Source organism: Octopus bimaculoides, chromosome 19 (genome assembly GCF_046866305.1).
Source record: "Octopus bimaculoides isolate indiv1 chromosome 19, ASM4686630v1, whole genome shotgun sequence".
Taxonomy (NCBI): Eukaryota; Metazoa; Mollusca; class Cephalopoda; order Octopoda; family Octopodidae; genus Octopus; species Octopus bimaculoides.
This window is the reverse complement of record NC_142946.1, coordinates 29,036,166-29,055,040: the sequence shown is the minus strand read 5'-3', so window position 1 is coordinate 29,055,040 and position 18,875 is coordinate 29,036,166. Positions and strand designations below refer to the sequence as shown.

Genomic DNA, 18,875 nt, shown 5'->3' with positions numbered 1-18,875 from the left:
ATTAATAGAGCTGATAGAATGGAATTTGGACTCAAGAAGTGCGGAATAATCTATCTATGACGAAGCAAGGTACAGTCACTAGCAAGGATAGAATTACCGAAAAGAGACTTGATTAAACAAATTGAAACGGAAGGAAGTGAAATAGCAACTGAGGAAGGAATTTTTCCGAAGACTAAGATTGGTGCTGCGCTCAAAATTTACCGGATGGAATAAAATTCAAATAGTTAATATGTAGGCGATAGCATCACTTCGGTATAGAGCGGGAATTATAAAATGACAGAAAAGAGAAGTGATGAAAATGGATACCAAGATCAGAAAAATGTTGACAGTACATGAAGCCTTCCACCCGATAGGCTGTACTTGTTCAGAAGAAAGGGTGAGAGAGGTTTGATCAGTTTCCAGAACTGTATCGAAGCAGAGGAAAGCAACCTAGGGTGATATATAAAAAATGCCGTAAAGTCACTGTTCAAACACACGAAGAAGGCCGGCGTCATCAAAACTGAAAATTGTGTAATAAGGACAAATATCCGTCAAATATAAATAATGTAAATAATGCACATAATTCCTCATCTCTTAAATATAGAACTGTAAGCAAAGAATTGAGAATGTCATTTTGGAATGGCCTAAACTTAATGACGCCACGGAAGCGAAAAATGTTTCGTCTCTAAGCAATGTCAAAATTTTCGGTGTCGACAACGAGAACAACAACAGCAGCAGCAGTGACAGCAACAACAATAACAACAGCAACAACAATGCGAAAGAATTAAACATAAAAACGCGGCGAGAAATATGGAAAGTTTCCACATAGATGAAGAAGAATTAAAATTAGCAAGAAAAAATTGTAAAAAGAGATGGGAGAAGGGTAGCTCTAAACCCTTCATCCGACGTGATAGAAAATATTGCAAGATGCACGGTCACATACCGTTGCATCAGAGTCAAATCTCGGCGGGTGGAAAATGCTCCCGAGAGCGAAGTACAAAGCTGGGTGCGTGTGGGAACAAAAGACTCACATCACCCACGGAAAGAAGTTTGGAACTATTCATGTGAGATTTGGGATAGAAGAAGTAGTTAGATGTAATTCTGCAACCACTTTGAGGAATGACTTTTTCTTAATCCCCAGCTATCGCGGCCAATGTCTTGCCAAGATTAGGGTGGTGAATGCGCCGCCAGAAATATCCACTACCTGGTCACTGGCGGCCGTCTTGGCAGGTTTAGAAGAAGACGAAGTCACAATACTGGAGGTCAAGAAACTACCTAAGCAAAACTGGTTAGGTATAGGTATGGAACTGACCTTGCAATGCAAGCAGGACCATATCGACCAGCTACCCGATCTAATTGATCTCCCAGATGGCACTCACCTGTCAGTGTTCGTGGAGGGTAGAAAGCCAAGATGCCACAAATTTGGATCTCTAAAACACTTAAAGGTTTCCTGCCCTGAAACAATGGAAAATAAAGTTTCACTGCTGGCAACATTACAAATACCACAAGGGCAAAATCATAAACAAGTGCTCCTACACCTTCTCCCACACCCACACTCACACCAATTCCCAAACCAAGACAAGGAAGGAGTCTATCCCCGGTTGCCACGGAAAAGGAAGTTTCTCCTGAATGCTCTTCCTCCCAAACCAACATCAACCGTAATGACATGGAGAAGGAAGAGCTGAACGATCGATGGATCCCAGTGACAAAAGGAGGTAGGCGAAAGAGGAGGAGAGTACATAGCCCTACTCCAAGAAATCAACAAAAACTTATTCTAAAACCACAGCTGCTACACAATTCACAATCACTCCAACAAAAACAGCAAGAACAAAATCAACAACTTCAAAAACAGCAACATCATCAACAACAGCATGAAATTAAAGAAACTGAGAAACAACCAATTCCAGAACTTCAAAAGTATTCATCAGACTGTAGACAAACTGTATCCATCAATTTCCCTGTCGTGAACAAATGTAACAGTGAATTGATGGATTTTGTTAATCAAAATAAAAATTGTATAGAGACAGAGGGAAAGAATTAGAGAATTTCATCCTCAAAACACCCAAGGACAGACTTTTAAATAAAACGTCGTCAAACTTTTATAAAACTATGATAAGAAAAATTCCCAGGAACTGTGGGGATTAAAAAAAAATCTATTGATAAAAGGCTGTTGGAACGACAAAGTAAATGGCCACCTATCGGAATCGTTTTGTATCGCACGTTCGGTCCGTCAGGGCTACTCGCTGTGACTTCTTCTGTATGTACTGGCTCTCGAGCCACTGCTGCGAAAGCTGGAACAGTTAAGAGGCCTCCCTTTCGAAATTAGACTCGGGAGGGCAGTGTCTGCATACACGGACGACGTCACCGTCATGGTGTTGGACGCCTCCGAAATGGAAACGGTCGGTCTATTGTAAAGGAATATAAGTCAGTTGCAAGAACTAAAGTCAATGCTGACAAGTCGGTGAGATTGCGTCTGGGTATCTGGAGAGGTAGATCAATGCCGTTGGACGGCATCATCGGTTGCTGGACTGACGGACCAGTTAAACTGTTCGGGGTCTGGTTTGGTACCGACCTCCAGGTGGATAAGAATTGGGAAGAGGTGACGAACAGGGTGGCCTCTCTTACCCAGAGATGGGCAGAGAGTAAGCTGTCTTTGAAAGGACGGGCAGAGGTGGCGAATGCCTACATCGCCTCTGTGATTATTTATCGTATGACCGTTGTGCCTTGCTCCAGTTACTGCTTGATTAGATTGGAGGGTATCCTGTTGCTTTTCTTGTGGAAGGGGCGCATTCCAATTGTCAGGTGGTCGGTCTGCTGCCCATATCTTCTGTGTGGAGGCTTAGGCATGCCATGGCTTTTAATGCGCAGACACGTACTCAGGTTGCTCCACCTGCAGCGTTTGCTATAAGGTGAACGTGTGTGGGTTCCGTTTGTGAGATACGCCTTTATGCAGCTCGTCTCCTTGCCGGAGATAGACCGAGACTGGGCGTCTGGCACTTAGAATGTCGTCAAGCGCTCACTGTCCACTACAAGCCGGGCAATAGGATCGCTGGATGTTCCACTTTAGAGTTTCACATAAGATTAGTAGCGGAGAAGTGCGACGACGTCCTCGGGGAGACCCTAAGCGTCAACGAAGACGAACTGGCAAGTCTATTCCGGGGGAGTTTCCGGATAGGGACTGTTATGGATAATTTCCATATGTCTTTGGCCTGGCAGTGCTACGGGAGGGGGCGCTACCGATTCGGGATAAACTCTCTACGCACGGATGTGCAGTCAGACGGGCTGGTCTGAGGTGCTCGCAGAGCGACGAAACTGTTCTGCATGCACTCGTTCAGTATTCGAACATTACTGATTTGTGGAGTTATGTCGAACAGCTGCTATCGCGTGTGGGACAGATTCGTCTGTCGTCCGAGTCCATAATGACGATTGCCCTGCCGCCCTCCTTTAATCAGGCTGGCAAGGCAGTTTTCCTTTGTCCGGTGTCTGTGGCGAAAGAGGTTATCTGGTGGCTGAGGCTGAAAGGAATGAGGACAGAAACTTTCCTCTTTGGTAAAGCCCTCATCGACCTTTTCAAGTTTCACTTGAAAAGGAAAGTGAGGGTGGAGAGGGAGGTGCTGTCCTCGAGTGAATTTATGAAAAGGTGGGTGAAAGTTGCGAAAATGGCAAGAGTGGAGGGTACCACTCTCAGTGTAGAGCTGTGAGTCAGAAGAAAGAAGTTGGAGAGGGCTCTCGTCCTTGGTATTCAGGGTGATCTTGGATGGTGGGTTCCTTGATTATCCCTAAAGGTCCTCCTGAATCAGGAGATCCCATCACAATCACTTTTTTCCTCTTTTTCTAGTGTCATATACTATGTATATTTCCCTTCTAATATATACCGAGTATGCTTTTACATTATATGTAAACCCTCACATTTTATGTCTGTCTTTGTATTGTCTTCCTCATCCTTTGCCCCGGTGGCGAATAAAAGAAATCATCATCATCATCATCATCATCATTATTATTATTATTATTATATTTATTATTATTATTATTATTATTATTCAGTAGTTTTATTTTTATAACGTGCTTTCACTTCACTACCGAGCGCAGCTCTGTGTGCCTTGGGTATGTGCTGTGGTTTGCTGTGATGCTCTTATGGTTACTGTATTGAAAGTGTTTTGCGTAGGATGTGTGCAGTGCCCAGAAGTGCAATTTTCTGTATGTTATATATATTTGTAAGTCCTGGTGTTTTTGTTATGTATTTGTCTGAATATTTTTTTATTATACCTAAGGCACCTACTATGATAGGAATTGTTTCTGTTTTTAGATTCCACATTCGAGTTACCTCTATTTCCAGGTCTTTGTATTTTGAAAGTTTTTCCATTTCTTTTAGGGAAACGTTGTCATCTGCTGGTATTGATACATCAATTAGAAAGCATATTTTCCTTCATGATCTTTGACAACTATATCTGGTCTATTTGCCTTAATTTCTCTGTCTGTGTGTATTGGCATATCCCAGAGTATGGTTGCTTTCTCGTTTTCTGTGACCTTTTCTGGCGTGTGTTTATACCATCTTTTTTCTGTTGTTATTCCATAGTGTTGGCATAGCTTCCAGTGTATATAGGTCCCAGCTCTGTCGTGTCTGTGAATATATTCCTTCTTAGCCAGGACTGGGCAGCCAGAGATAATATGATTTATTGTTTCTTGTCTATCTCCACATATTCTACAGTTACTTGTTATGTTTCTTTTCATTATATGTTTTTGGTAATTTCTGGTGGGGTGGCTTTGGTCTTGTGCAGCAATTAAAAATCCTTCAGTCTCTGCTTTGAGTCCTGAGCTTCTCAACCATTGCTGGGATTTTTCTCTGTCTATTTCTTTTGCATTTAGTTTAGCCCAGTATTTACCATGTAGGGGCTTTTCTTGCCATCGTTTTATCATGGTCCGTTGCTGTTCTAGTTTTAGTTTGGATTTCATTTGTTTTATAGCTTTTGTTGTTTCTTCTTCTTCGTCTTCGTATTTGTTAGGTAGTATGATTTCTTGTTTGTATTTGTCAGCTTCCTTAAATACTGAAAACAGTTTTTTGTTTTGCTCGTGTTTTGTGGCTATTTGTATTAGTTTTCCTTGCTTCTGGGGTAGGTATTTTTGCAATCCTATGGTGGTTATTTTATAATAGTTTTCCAGCTGTATAAGACCCCTGCCACCTTCTGTGCGTTGTATATATAGCCTTTCTATGTCAGATTTTGGGTGGTGCATCCTAGATCCTGTCATTATTTTTCTTGTTTTCCTGTCTAGTTTTCCTGTTCGTTTAGTGTCCAGTTAAGGATATTGTAGCTGTAACTTATAACTGGGACAGCTAAAGTGTTAATACCTATTATCTTGTTTTTAGCATTGAGCTCTGTTTTTAGTATTGATCTAACTCGTCTATAGTACTCTTTCTTTATTTCATTTGTGTGTGTTGTATCCTATCTAGTTCTTTGATTTCTAAATATTTGTATGGCTGGCTTTCGTCTAGTTCTCTTATTTCATTGGCTTTATCTAGTGTGATGTTGCTACTTTTAACTAATTTTCCTCCTTTCAGTGTTGCTTTGGCACATTTTTCTAATCCGAATTTCATATCTATTTTCTTGGTAAAGCCATGTACTGTCTGTAGTAGTGTTTCTAGATCTTTGTCATTTCTGGCGTATAATTTTAGGTCATCCATATATAAAAGGTGCCTGACTGTTTTTCTGTAACATTTGTATCCGCATCCAGTTCTATTTAGCAATTCAGTTAAAGGTGTGAGTGCCAAGCAGAACAGGAGTGGAGAGTGCGTGTCTCCCTGGAATATTACCCTTCTAATGGGGATGGCTTTCGTTTTCACAAGTCCCTCCTTTGTTTCGAGCTGTAGCACTGTCTGCCATTTATTCATGGAGTGCTTTATGTATTTTATAATAATTGGTGCTACCTTGTTTATAGCTAGTGTATCGAGAATCCACGTGTGGGGAACACTGTCGAAAGCCTTTTGGTAGTCCACCCAGGCCATACTGAGGCCTTTCTTCTTTCTGCGGCTGTCTTCAGTTATGGCTTTATTGATCAATAATTGATCTTTACAGCCGTATGAGCCCTTACAGCATCCCTTCTACTCTTCTGGAAGCAGTTTGTTATTTTCCGGGTGCTTACTCAATCTCTGCGATATTATTGCAGTAAAGGCTTTGTAGATCGTAGGGAGACAGGTTATAGGTCTATAGTTTTGTGGTTTCTCCGTTTCCGTGGATTTGGGGATTAAGATGGTTTTCCCTTTCGTGAGCCATTCAGGCATTGTCTCTGACTCTGCTAGTATGTTGTTAAAGTTTTCTGCTAGCTTTTTGTGCATTCCTGTCAGGTGTTTTAACCAGAAGTTGGGGATCTTGTCGTGCCCAGGTGCCTTCCAGTTGCTTAGTCTTTGTAGTGTCTGGGTGACCTCTTCAGTTGTTATAGGAGTCCAGAATTGCTCAGGTGCTAAGTTCGTTGTTTTAATGGTCCTTTTCTGGGGTTGTTGCTTCACCGACCATATTTGTTTCCAGAATTCTTCCAGTTCTTCTGCTGTTGGTACTGCAGTAATGTCTATTTTATTTTTACCCAGTTCTTGGTAGAGTTTTTTGGGGTTGGATTTGAACTGTTTGTTTTGTTCAAAGAAACGTTGGCGTTTCTCATACCGGCGGATCCTTTGTGCTTTGGTGAGGATATCTTGCTTTAGCTTTCCTTTTGCCTCAGGTAAGTCTTTTTCTGTAATGCTGTATTTGTACAGTATTTTTGTTTTCTTCTTGTTACTTAGTTGTGTTGATTGTCTACTAATTTCGTTGAGACTCGATAAATCTTTTCTCTTTTTTAAAATTTTGTTTTGGATATTATTTATCCACAAGGTCTGTTTGGGTGGATATTATTTATCCCCAAGGTCTGCTTCTTTTGTGGATGCAGTGGCTGCCGCATATATTGTGTCATTTAGCTCAGTGATATTGCCAGTTGTTTCTGTGGTTGTTAGTTCCGTGACGGCCAGGTTTATGCTATTTATTATTGATGTTGTTTTATTGTCTATTTTGATTTTTGGGAGATATAATCTGTGGTCCATTCTAAGATCTGTGGTTTTCAGTTCTTTGATTATTCTCATTTTCATAGTATCATAATTATTAGGTTTCCCTTCGTTATTCCCAGGTTTTAGATTTGTTTTGCCTTCCTTTTCATTCATATGTTTATCCGTGGTGTTCTGGATTGGTGCTTTTTGTACATTATTATACATCTCTACGGTCTGGGTTTGTTGTTTTTTGTTTACTTCGTTTTTGCTGGAGAAGTTACGTTTATTCTCGTGTTTTACTCTCAGTGTTTATATTATTATTTGGCATTTTTGTGTGACTACTATCTAGATTTTCCTGATGTATTTTTCCTTTCAATTGTTCTATTTCTATTTCTGATATTTTTTTGCTTTGAGAATGTATCTTCTTATGTTAGCTAGTTTGTTAGGGTTCATTGTTTTATCGAGGTCTTTATTTAGATTATTTTTCTTCCATATTTTATATGTATGTGTTGTTGCGTTTCCGTTTTTTTGGGTAGAGCACTGCCGTAAAATAGGCGTATAGGATCGAAATGTATTCCTCACGTGTCCATTTATGCCGTTTTGGTTTTGTTTGCGGGACATGAGGAACAACGTCCGGCCCTTTATTTTGACGGTCGTCGTTTTCGTAGGGTATCGGTCCGTTTATTTCTGTTGTCAGATTGTTTTGCACGTTCAGATCTTCGTACTTTTTGCGTAACAAGCTTACAGTACGCAATTCTCGGTTGTTACTCTTGGGTGGAATAATACCGGTATTATTTAATCTGTTTGTAATTTTTTTGTACATGGTGTTTATTGTTATCATTATTATCATTATTATTCCACATCTTGTAGTTTCAGGCACATTTTTACAGCATCACCTGCTACACTTCCGTATTGCTGGGGTGTGTGCAGCATTGTATGTTCCTTTTTGTTGTTGGGAGTGCGCAAACTCTTCCCGGTATTGTATTGCGTCAGTTTCTCTTTTATTATGGGGTGTGGTGCAGTTTTTTTGTTGTATTAGTGTTTGTATTGTGTGTTTTGTATGTAATGCGTTGAGTTTCCAGCCGGCTGGTGGTAGTTTATTTCAATGGATATTTGCTATCCATTGATGTTTTTCGGATTGTTTTGTTTAAGTTGTATTATTGAATTGATAATGCCTTGCGTAGGATGTAGGCTGTTCCTAGCAGTGCTATATTTTGGATAGTGTGTAGTATTGAGGGTTCAGGTATAACTTCTACTTTTTTGTTCATATATTTTTTATCATGCCCAATGCTCCAATTATTATTATTATTATTATTATTATTATTATTATTATTATTATTATTATTATTATTATTTAATGTTTGACTTTTGTTTTGCATTTGTACAAGTTGGATCCAAGTCTCACTCAGAGACCTCAAGAGACAACAAGTTAGAAGTTCATGTAGGTGTTATGCCTAGGGTACCATATATTTGGATTTGTACAGTTTTGTTCAAGTGAATGTTTAAGAAACCATAAGAAAATTATGTGTTTGCTTTAAAATTTGAGATCACATAGACAGTATTTTACGTAAGATATGGGCAGTTCCCATGAGCACTATCTTTTGAACTTCAGCCATTTTGGGGTTTCCTGGTATCTGAGCTAGGTAGTAATCAACCCGTTATTATTATTATTATTATTATTATTATTATTATTATTATTATTATTATTATTATTATTATTATTAAAAGGAAAGAGAGATCTGATGTTATGGAGAACGAACTAAGTTGAATGTCAGAAGAAATTTGATCATCTCGCCAATCGTCACGGCGAAATCATATAGTCTTGTATAAATGGTAGAATATTGATCACTGGTTCTTTTTCTGAGAAAGAGAAATAGTCATTGTAGTAGCAGTAGAAAAACAGGATGGAGCGACTGTTTGTCCGTAGTGGTTGAAGTGTTTTGTCAATCAGTAGGATGGGTTTGTCCAGGATGTGTAAGTAAGTGTAGCGTATCAGATGTAGAATAACATTGGAGAGGGTCAACGAATGTTAGGTGCTACAGTATTTTCTAACAAAGAAGGTTGAACTTTTGGTTGTAGTCGCTGGTAACCTAACAGAGATCCTTAGAGTGAAATCGATTCACATTGACTTAACTGCAATGGCATAACGTAGGGTGTGCGGACTGTGGTGGAAGGAAGATGATGTTATGTTGGCGAGTAAGAAGAAAAGTCTCCTTCATTTTCATGCTATTTGCGACAGAGGCGAGACGTGGCGATAGAGAGGTCGTGACAACACGTATTAAGAATTGAGCAATCTGCCGGCGGTACCCGATTGCAAGTCGAGGTAAGAATGACTTTATTTACGTGCCTTCAAACCACAAGCTATTTCGGCACGTTGTTACCAGCCGTGAGGATACGTCCGAGAATTGTTTTTTTTTACATTTTCTGTCGCTCTTGTTATTGGTTTTTTTTGTTTTGTTTTTTTGTAATGGTCAGAAAAATCAGAGTCGGTGGTGATGTGTTGAGACCGTTCATTGGGGAAGGAGATATGATGGCCTGAATAAAGCCAATGGTGATGTGTTTCTGATGCAGCCACCTTGGGCCCATAGCGAATAACTGCAAGAAGGGAAACGAACAAAGGGGTACTACTGCACCGCTAGTTCCCTCCACGACAAATTGAACGTTGCCTGGAGTGTGGCTTATGGTCGGGGCGAGGGAAGCACGATCCCTTGTGGATACGGGTTGCACAACAACCCTGGTGACCGCAAGAATGGTCGACAGCTGGAGAGGAAACACCAGGCTCAGAGCGGTAGATGGTAGGGAAGTCAAATGTAGGGGCATCAGCGACGTGGAAATGGCGATGCAGGGGTCAAATATAGGGGTGTCAGCGACATGGAAATGGAGATACAGGGGTCCGTGTTGAGGCTGCAGGTGATTGTAGTTGATGAGATGGTGGACGGCGTCGACGTAGTGGTTGGAATAGACATGATCATTCGATTAGGAGGTGTGACGGTTGATAGGACAGGGGTGAGTGGAGGCGAATGAGGGTGGCGACTACGATCTTCAACCTCAAGTCGACCTATCTGCAGCTCTATGTATCAGAGAAGTTGTGGAAGTACCAACTAGTGCGGTACAGGGGCAGAACGAACTGCTTGGCTTGACTGGGTTTCGGCGCCGAAGATCATGGTGAAAGTCCTCAAAGCGGTTTTGGGCGAAGAGGCCAAAGTGAAGCAGGCTATCAGCTCATATATCGTTGATATCTTGGTAGATGAGAATGTAGAAGAGGAAATCGTGGACCATCTTAGGAGGTTCGAGCTAACTACAAAACCAACAGAGGCTATAGCAGGAGGTACTGCGCTAGGACTCCGGCTCGAAAGAGACAAAGTGGGTAAGCTTGTATTTCACAGAGGAAACGAGATCCCGGACCTAAATCAGAATATGAATAGGTGAGAGCTGTTCTCAAAGTGTGGGAAGTTGGTGGGTAACTATCCTGTCGCAGGATGGCTCCGGACAGCATGTAGCTATGTCAAAACGCAAGCAGAAGGAGTGAACTGGGGTGATAAAGTGGGAGAGAAGAGGATGGTGATGATGCGAGTGGTCTTGGAGAAAGTACGAGCGGGACACCCAGTGAAGGGTAGCTGGTACGTGCCTGATACAAAGAAAGGGACCGTGTGGTGCGACACAAGCAGCATAGCATTGGGAGTAATCGTCGAGAGCCGGACTGATTCTGCCACAGTGCGAGAGTGGGAAGAGTTAGTGATCAATAACCGGAAGAGGATCTGCACGAAAGGGACCGCGGAAATGGTGATTAAACGTTGCCTGAGAATCCTGAGGGAGCTAACTGTCGAGTTTGTCCTGGAGCTGCATGTGGTGTTCATGCCCTCAGACAAGAATAAGGCGGACGTTCTAAACAGAGTGAAAAGGCATTGGTTGGAAACAGAGGATTTCCGAGTGGGGTTGCAGCGATATGTCGGCTGGAGGGCACAGAGCTAAAGAGACTGCACAAAATGCACCACGTGGAAGTCGACAGGACGTTTGTTTTGGCGAGGAATGTCGACCCCGATGTCACCAGGGAGAGCGTTTGAAAGACAGTGGGGAATTGCAACAGGTACCAATCGATCGATCATGCCCCGAACGCACACGAACCAGGAAAGATTCAGGTAGAGGAAGACTAGAAGTGACTAGCCATTGACGCGACGCACTATCGGGGGAAAGATATACTTTCAGTGGTCGACTGTGGACAGGAGCGAATGGCTATATGGAGAAAAATCAGGGTGGAGACTGCTGCCGAAATCGCAGAATGTGTTCTTGGAAAGGGGGCCTGTAGACGAGCTGTTGATGGATAACAGTGCAGTTTTTTCGCTCAGAGCAGCTGAGAGAGATGCTCGAAAGGTGGAGCACAAGATGTTTCTTGTGCATACGGGCCAGGTGGAAATAGTGAATTTTGGTCAAATGCAAATCATAGATACTCCTATCGATGCACTCTGTTGAGATAGGGATATCAGGTCCCATAAACGAAAGACAGCTGGAATTCACAGGCGCACGACATAATCAGGGAATTCTCACACCAGATACGGTTGATATTATTGTTGTTTCCCCAAAGTCAGCCATTTGCATAGACCTATGATCAAAAGGGGTGTTTACTGGGGAGGGAATTGGAGTAATGGTTTGGAAAAAATGATTAACCGTTTCCACTATATTGCTGCTGGAAGTAAAATCGATACGTCACTAATTGCAGGATCTTAGATGTTAAATTCCTTTGAAGCAGAACTTGCAATTGTGTTACATGTATTACATATAGATATCGACCCCCACTGTTACACTGAACTGTTTTTTAAATGTAATTTACGTGTTAAATAAAGGCAGCGAGTAGTCTCTTTGCTAGAGGTAACTTTTTTCTTCGATACATGTAACTGTTGAATCTGTCAGATTTGTCCTCTTTGTCTTGTATTCTCGTTTGCCTCTCTTACATGTTCTTGTTGTTTCTTTATTATATGCCACTGTTGTGAGGTTTCAGATCAGCCTTGCTCGAACACGTCACTAACAGAGACAACAGCAACATGTAACACAGAAGCAACATCAGGTGGTTACAGGTAAGTTTTTGTCTGTTACGCGTCAGTTGTATAATATACAGCATTCACTGTTGTTGCTGAGTTGTTGCAGCTGTTGTTTCTGAATTACATGTATTATATGCCTGTATTACATGTATCAGGGCCAGACCCAAGGGAGGGGGGACTGAGGGGCACGTGCACCCCTCAAGAAAAAAGTGCGCCCTTCTAACTAATGTTATTACGCCTTTTTCTTCTGGAATTGTATTCCCTTCCGACCGTGTGCCCTCCCTTCGAAAAATTCCTGGGACCGCGCCTGTGTATTGTTTTTAATAACATGTAAGTCTGTTACATGTAGGTGTTCATTTTACTGTCTCTTGATTTCAATAAAATTTTTCTATCGCCTGTCTGTTGTCAGAATGTAGAGTTTGGTAATAACATGCTGCAGCAGCAATATGCATGTAGGTGTTAATAACATGTTGTGTAGCTATTTGCATGACTGATATAATGATTTGTAGTGTGTGTGTGTGTGTGTGTGTGTGTGTGTGTGTGTGTGTGTGTGTGTGTGTGTGTGTGTGTGTGTGTGTGTTGAAATAATTCGAAGCTACTGTAATATATGGCTGTTGTTTTTTGTACAGTAATTAAATGTTGGTGTTAATATGCTGTCCTATATAACTATAGTAACAACAATATGTCAGTTACAAAATACTGGGGAAGGTGCACTCTATGTGATAATTACATGGCAATAACTGTGTAATTATTGTGTATTTCTTTGTGTTATATATTTTTGCGTGTTTTAATAAGTTATGTTCTAGTGGCTCTCAGTGATTGATAATCAGGGACGCGGTCTCTAGGTTGCAATTTTTTTTCCCGCTGTGATCATCCCGTCGTTTTCTAGAGTTTTGTACATACTGTTCGATGTAACCCTCCTTAAGACGATTAAGAGTTGTAGTGGCGCCTAATATCAATCACCATTTATGGAGAGTTTATCCACGCATGCGCAGGGACTAGTTCCGGAAGGAATACAGGAAGAGTCTCAGGCGCATGCGTAGTCATCCATATCCAAGCGTTCCCGCGCATTTTCGATCTCTTTGCTCGCTGACCTTCGTGGAAGCTAAACGTCACAGTAGCAGCTCTCCGACAACTATACACTGGAGTTACACAGATAACCAGAGAGGAGAAAAATGACTTCTAACCATGCAACTTCATTAACGGCGTCTCATCTAACCAAAGGGCGACATGCTACCGAATTCCCTCCTAGTGTGAGCAGAATTCTACTGTAATAAAAATATTGTTGTGTTGTTAGTTTAGAGCCTGCGTTCCGTTTTCTTCCTTAAGAAATTTAATGTACGGAATTGGAATACACCTAATGGTGTATAACCACTTCCCTACAACTGGTGACCCCGAATCAAGAACAGATGTAGCCCGAAAACTCTGAACTACCGACCACAATACTACACGAGCCGTCGGCTGTCTCACACATGCTTTCCACAGTAACCTTAGACATCGAAGACAAGAATAACAACTCTCACTGCACAGTTTTTGTTTCGACTGTCGCACAACACAAAGGAAAAGAACTCACCGAGACAATGGACACCCACAATTCACTTTCGACCTGCCAGAGAATGCAATGCAACCCGATGCACAGATCCACCAGAGAAACCGCTGACATAAGTAAATACAGCATTTCGAACGACTATCCAACAAAGAACTAACCGGATAACTCTACGGAAGCCCACACGAGCAACGTTTTCGACAGCCATAGATTTGAACTTCCTTTGTATGCACCTACTTTTGCATTTCAAATGCTACCTTTTAGTTTTTCAGGACCAGGACACTTTCTAGCCAAGTTTGTCATTTTTGCTTATTTCAATGTTTTTTTTTACTGCACATCTTTACACGTAACACTCAATTCCGCGACGATTTTATTTCCGCGACAACTCATTTCACTAAAAAACTGAATTCATATGCATATGTTTTTGAATGTTCTATATTTTTTTTTCTCTCGTTGGCCATTGGCATTGCACATTTCATGCACACGCATTGCTCACCTGTTTTTATTGCATGGCTTCTACTACAGGTTCTCCTTTTGAATGTCTGCAATTTCTTTCTTCGCACGCACCCAGTTCTACACATGCACCACAATATTATGCCTTTAGAGTTGTTATCATCATGTCTGTGCCCACTCAGCTCTTTTTCCCGACTCTGTGTACGTCGGATGTCAACTCATGCTCTCTGCGTTCTTGTCAGACACAACTTATTTCTGTTCGACCCCAGGTTGGTCACGAAGTTAACAGAGAAAATTGTCTGTCCAAGGCAACGCGCCAGCATGCCACACTGTCGTCGTTCGGGCTAATCTTAGTAGATGCCCGCGACAACAACGCCAGACACAATTCACTTCTGCACACCTTCAAGGCATTTTCACGCAAAATGCAATCCTGCAAGAAAACTTTTGCTGATATCATAGATAGAGAATGCAACACACATACACACTAAAAGAAAAAAAAAAAGGCAAACACAATTGTTTTTTTACGAATTTTCTTTTTTTCTCTCTCTTTTTTTTTTTGTGCACACCGTAAATTACAAAAAAAAAAAAAATACGAAACAAGACCACGAAACATATTGTGTCTTTTCCATTAACTAGGCTACTGCAAGGCCACGCTGAGAAGGATGCTCGACTCACTCTTTCTGCTGAGGCGTTGTCAGTTTTTGAGTCCGTCAAACGGGAATTATCCTCCGTTCTCGTCCTTGCACATCCGGCTCCTGAGGCCCTTCTTTCACTATCTGTGGACGCATCAGATTCTGCGGTTGGTGCTGTCTTACACCACACCGTAGATGGAAACTTACAACCTTTGGCTTTCTTTTCTTGCCAACTAAAGCCTGCCGAGCGCAGATATAGCACTTTTGATCGCGAGCTATTAGCAATCTATCTGTCAGTTCGGCATTTCCAACATTAGCTCGAGGGACGGGAGTTTGTGATTTATACTGATCACAAGCCCCTCACTTTTGCTCTATCCTCTAAAACGGACAAACTCTCTCCTCGTGCTTTTCGTCACCTGGACTTTATTTCACAGTTTACAGGTGACATTCGTCATGTGCCAGGGAAAGAGAACATCCCAGCTGATGCTCTTTCGCGACTCCCTGTGCATTCTATTTCCACTCCCGCGGTAATTGATTTGCTAGCAATTTCGCAGGAGCAACCTCCTTTGTCGAGTTTAGACTTAACTTCGCCAAAGTACCATTCTTGTAAATTTGCCTATCTTCCGCTCCCTTCCTCCGAAGGCTCTATTTTCTGTGACACTTCCACTGGTTCTCCCAGGCCCTTAGTGCCTGAGAACCATCAACGTTCTGTTTTTAACGCCCTTCATTCCTTGTCACACCCGGGCATCTCTGCGACAGTCAAACTTATTACAGCTTGTTTTTTTTTTTTGGCCCAACATGCGGCGGTCAATCACCACTTGGGCACGCTCTTGCTTGAAGTGCCAGAGTGCAAAAGTTCACCGGCACGTTCGTGCCCCACTTGGACAATTTCCATCCACCGAGGCCCGTTTCCGTCACGTCCACCTTGATTTGGTTGGACCATTGCCAGTGAGATCTGGTCGTAGACCACACGTAACACAGCCAGCCAGTTTCCAGCGACGACATCAACAGCATCGTTCAACTGTTTACTACAATCCTTGTCCCCAACGTCAACACGACTCTACGTACACAAGCTACCAAACAGCAACCGCAGCTTCTCTCAATACTGTTGTGAAATATCTTCACCAAGGTTAACAGAATTCGACACCTGCGAGAAACCATCTGTATCAAGAATCCGGCCCGGCATAGAAGCCTCAACTGCACGACAAGTGACTTAGCTCTGCCTCAACCTTAACCTCTTATATTACAGACTTTCAAATCTACTGTGTACCTTAACAAAACTGGTATCTTATTATCCTGTGTTACAGACTCTTTCTATGCTTTGTATCTCTTGCATTCACATACATATATTTGTATACACATTCTTTGTTTACATGACGGCCTGTCTTATATTGTGTTTCATTGGACAATTTCAGTGCTTTCTTACTGAATATTTTCTTTCCTTTCAAAAAAGAAAAAAAAAAATCAGACTTTTACATCGCGTGATTCCAGTTTTCCTGCACAGTCGTCATCACGGTTGTTTTGTCATTGTCTATTTTAGTTTTCACTAGGTGGCACTTACTGCCCATTTACTTGCATGTTTTCTTTCCTCAATTCTTTTGTACATTGCATGCATGTATCTCACCATTGTACATCATTTCTTTGATTTTTCTTTATATATATTTGTGCCACATCTTGTGGGTGGTTTCGGTGGCCATCTTGCCTCAGGCGCCACTTCAATTTTTCCATTTTCGTGCTTCTGCACTCGAGGGGGAGCCATGTAGTGGCGCCTAATATCAATCGCCATTTATGGAGAGTTTATCCACGCATGCGCAGGGACTAGTTCCGGAAGGAATACAGGAAGAGTCTCAGGCGCATGCGTAGTCATCCATATCCAAGCGTTCCCGCGCATTTTCGATCTCTTTGCTCGCTGACCTTCGTGGAAGCTAGACGTCACAGTAGCAGCTCTCCGACAGCTCAACACTGGAGCTACACAGATAACCAGAGAAGAGCAAAATGACTTCTAACCACGCAACTTCATTAACGGCGTCTCATCTAACCAAAGGGCGACATGCTACCGAATTCCCTCCTAGTCTGAACAGAATTCTCCTGTAATAAAAATATTGTTGTGTTGTTAGTTTAGAGCCTGCGTTCCGTTTTCTTCCTTAAGAAATTTAATGTACGGAATCGGAATACACCTAATGGTGTATAACCACTTCCCTACAGAGTGATTTCTTGGAAAATGTCATTTTTAGTTGGTTGAGCTACTGCTTAGAAATTCTTTGAAATAAGGTAGGCCATATCCACCCAAACTAAAACTATAAATTTATTTATCAATGAATTGGTAGAATTGTTACAACATAAGACAAAATGGCTCGCGACATTTGCTTCCGGCTCATTGAGGTATTAATTCTCGTATGGTAAACTTAATCGATCGCCCGGTTTAAGACCAACACCTGGTCCTTCCGTGCTTCTAGTGGAGTTCATTGCATTGCAAGTATTTGGACCATGCAAGTCTCCCGTTTGAAAATAACTTCCTACCTATTTCGGAGGCTTTGAAAAGCAAAAGGTCATGGACATTGCGTTCTTTCCTTAACGAAATGGTTGAAGAGATCAAATGTACAAAAGGTAAAAGAGTTCCAATTCATTATAAAAGTTATAATTCTATGCATAAAATTCAATGTTAACATGTTAAGCTTTTAATCCGATAATCTTCCATCTTTAATTCAATCCGTCATCATTAAACCATCATTAAATAATTATAATTATAATTCCGTGGGACGAAACTAAATACTCATTCTAACATTTCCACCTGCCCTTCACCATAAAACGAATCTGGTGGAGCCATGAGGAAATCGGAACTATGTCAACTGCTTAGACAACAACCCTGCTGCCCATTACCCTGTTCTATACCCGAGAAAAATTATTTCTAACTTTGATACTGCTTATAGGAGAAGGTATCAAATCTTTTCCCGTAACCGACCAATGCATATTTTTTCCGATGCCAGGAGGAAAGTCAAAACTCGAACTTCAGAAGATTTGAACTTAGGATATATTGAGACATAGCTACTTTCCCACGAAACCAAAATAATATTGGGACATAGTTACCTTCCCACAAAACAAATAATAATAATTATGTCTAACTTGGGTTCAAGGCTAGCACTTTTGAGGAGTGGGGGTTAATCGATTAGATCGACCAAGTACTTAACTTCACTTCATCAATCCCGGAGAGATAAAGGGGAAGTTGATCTCGGCAGGATTTGAACGAGAAGAAATCTGGCAACGATTTTTTCTCGACGATCTAATTATTCTACAAATAATTGTTTCTAATTTAGGCATAAAGTCAACAATTTTGAGGGGAGGGGTTTGGCGATAACATTGATCCTGATCAACTTGACTGGTACTTTATTTCTTCGACCCCGAAAGGAAGAAATGACAAAGTTGACCTCGGCAGGATAAGGACCACTAAAAATTTCGCGTGTCATTTTATTGTTTTTGCTATTGGAGTTGCCTCTGCTATTGACACGTAATTGGTTTTAATTAAACTGCAAAACCGTTTACTTAGATTTATTTCGATAAAATTACAAGATGTTATTTATAAATCTCGCAGATTGTGCTGCTACATCATATTAATACTCATTTTAGTGACTGTTTGATACTTCTTTTGTTTGCATCGTAAAGTCATAAACACTTGAATTTAGAGAGAAAGTAAAATGGTAATGTTTTCACGTACATGCCTTCGCAGAAACAGAATAAATTGACTCTCACTTGGAATCGGAACAGTGAAGCGACCTCATCTCACCAGTAGCTTATTTCTTGATTATCAACATTTGAACGTTGATAATTGAAAGTTTAAAAACTACACATAGAACTTGATCTGATTTCATTTCTGTTAAAATATTTTCAAATATTTTATCTGAATAAACTCTTAAAGTTTATCATAATAAGATCACGAGAAAATATTACACATGGATTTCGCCAGTAAACATATGTTAGTAAATAGCCTATTAAGAATAACTATATTTTATTTTATTTTACTTATTTCCAGTCGTACAGTTGTAAATGTTCAATGACAGAAATATTCAGGGAGATATTTTCGCTTTATTTTAGTAGTGTTACTTCGTGATGAAACAGCCAGGAACCCGGCGTCAGCGCAACAGTTGGCTCTTCAGCCATTAAATTAATTTATTCAGGCTAAGAGTTTCTCATTGGACTACACAGCTGACTTCTTTCAAACGCTA

At 41.1% G+C, this 18,875-nt stretch overlaps 1 protein-coding gene and 1 long non-coding RNA gene across 3 annotated transcripts in view; one reads left to right on the top strand and one right to left on the bottom strand.

Moving 5' to 3' along the window:
- The window catches only part of LOC106880757 (cyclic AMP-responsive element-binding protein 3-like protein 2), a 579,185-nt gene that overhangs the window by 479,282 nt on the left and 81,028 nt on the right, over positions 1-18,875 (bottom strand). The gene's annotated exons all lie outside the window — the stretch shown is intronic.
- Positions 18,017-18,875, top strand: part of LOC149131813 (uncharacterized) — a 51,674-nt gene continuing 50,815 nt past the window's right edge. Inside the window, exon 1 of the long non-coding RNA XR_016245213.1 lies at positions 18,017-18,875. This exon is cut by the window's right edge and continues 521 nt beyond it. This is a non-coding gene — a long non-coding RNA (uncharacterized LOC149131813).